Genomic DNA, 1,986 nt, shown 5'->3' with positions numbered 1-1,986 from the left:
AGCAGCTTGGTGGAACAACCACAGAATCCTATCACCAGGGAAATGGAGGAAGGAGGTTCAGACATTTAGGATCATCCTCAGCCACAGGTAATCTGAAACCAGCCCAGGCTACTTGGGACTCCTAACCCCCACGCCTAGAATCAAAACCCCAAGCATGGATGAGATCCAGTCTCTTGCCATTATAGTTTTCAGGGACAAAACCCAGAGGCTGTAAATGTGTGGGCCAGGTACTCTCCCTGCACTGATATGTATCCCCAGGGCTTTTACCTTATTCATTTTGAAACAAGGTCGTCCTACATCACTCAGGCTGGCCCTAGTTTCCCACCTGTGCTGAACCCACACCCTTGTGTCTGGCTGGTGGAATTGTCAAACAGAGCCACGGTTTGTAAAACGGTTGTGCTTCCTCTCAAAACTGTAAGCACAGAATTATTACATGAGCCAGAAGTTTAATTTCTAAGTATGCCCAATAAAATAATGGCTTGTCCATCTCAAATTTGTTCACAAGTGTTTACAGAAACGTTAGCCACCACAGCTGTAAAAGGGAAACAGTCCTAATGTGCATCAGCTAATGGATGAATACATTAAATCTGTATGCCCATACAACAGAGTATTACTCAGCCACAAAAAGGTATGATGTACTGACCCATGCTGAAGCTTAGACGAGCCTTGAAAATATCATGCTGAGTTTAACACATGAAAGACTACATATTGTAATTTCTTTATATGAAAAGTCAAAAGAAGGCAGACCATTACAAGCAGATAGTAGGTCAGATGTACCAGGGGTGAGGAGAATGGGAGTGACTACTAAGGACGCTGGGATTTGTTTAGGTGAGAAGAATAGAACATTCTGGAATTTGGTAGTGGTGTTTGTAATAAATCATTATGTTGCGGGAGGGTTTTCCTCCTGCCCTAGTTCCCGGAATAACAACTCGTGAGACTCATTAAATATTATACAAATGCCTAGGCCATATAGCTAGGCTCATCTCTGACTAGCTAATAACTTAAGATAAGCCTTTATACTGATTTATATTCGGCCACATGGCTGGTTACCTGAGTTCAGGCACCATGCATCCATCCATCTTCACATCTTGCCAGCTGAAATTCACGCCTCTCTCTCTTTCCCAAAACCTCTCTGCCTACCAGGTGTTCCACCTCTGAGTTCCTGGTTAAGTTAGAGGCCAGAGGCTTCTCTAATTGAGTGTTGCAGCCATACAGCACACAAGGATTCCCTCAACAGGTGTTGTTTGTGTTAATGCTGAGTTCTGCACTGTAGAAATGCAAACTCTCAGCGTGTGGATTGCATCTCAGTAAAACCATTGAAAATGTCATCAGTTGGTCAGTTCACAATGATATATCTTTCTTATATTAATTAATTTTTACATTTTTGTTGTTTTTATTTTTCTCATGTAAGCCAAGCTGGCCTTGAATTTCGAAAGTAGACTTTGAACTTCTAATCCTCCTAACTGTACCTCCTGAGAGCTGGGAACATGTGTGTCTCCACACCCATTTTTCTTTTCTTTTCTTTTCTTTTCTTTCTTTCTTTCTTTCTTTCTTTCTTTCTTTCTTTCTTTCATATGGAAGGCTTCAAGAATCTGTGTGTCATCCTTGCGCAGGGGACATACTAATCTTCTCTGTATCGTTCCAATTTTAGTACATGTGCTGTCAAAGCGAGCACTCCACACTCATTTTTCAAAAATGTTTATTTATTTAGAGTCAAGGTCTCAAAGCCTTAGCTGTCCTGGAATGAACTCTGTAGAGCAAGTTGGCCTTGAACTCACAGAGACTTGTCTGTCTCCCAAGTGCTGATATTTGAGGCATTGGCCACTACACCCAGCCTTAAGATGTATATTTTAATTGTGCGTGCGTGCGTGTGTGTGTGTGTGTGTGTGTGTGTGTGTGTGTGTATGTCAGATGTTGACACTGGGTGTCTTCCTCAGTCACTCTCTCACCACACACACATACACACAGAATTTATTTTCATTGTTT

General features: G+C 41.9%; 1 non-coding gene across 1 annotated transcript; it reads right to left on the bottom strand.

Moving 5' to 3' along the window:
- Positions 1-1,568: 1,568 nt before the first annotated feature.
- Positions 1,569-1,675, bottom strand: LOC129675373 (U6 spliceosomal RNA). Its single transcript, XR_008719912.1, has one exon. It is a non-coding gene; the product is annotated as a U6 spliceosomal RNA (small nuclear RNA).
- Between the last annotated feature and the right edge of the window lie 311 nt (positions 1,676-1,986).

The sequence above is a fragment of the Psammomys obesus genome, unplaced genomic scaffold (genome assembly GCF_907164565.1).
Source record: "Psammomys obesus unplaced genomic scaffold, mPsaObe1.curated_primary_1811, whole genome shotgun sequence".
NCBI classification, from domain to species: domain Eukaryota; kingdom Metazoa; phylum Chordata; class Mammalia; order Rodentia; family Muridae; genus Psammomys; species Psammomys obesus.
This window is presented reverse-complemented; position numbering and strand designations above follow the sequence as displayed.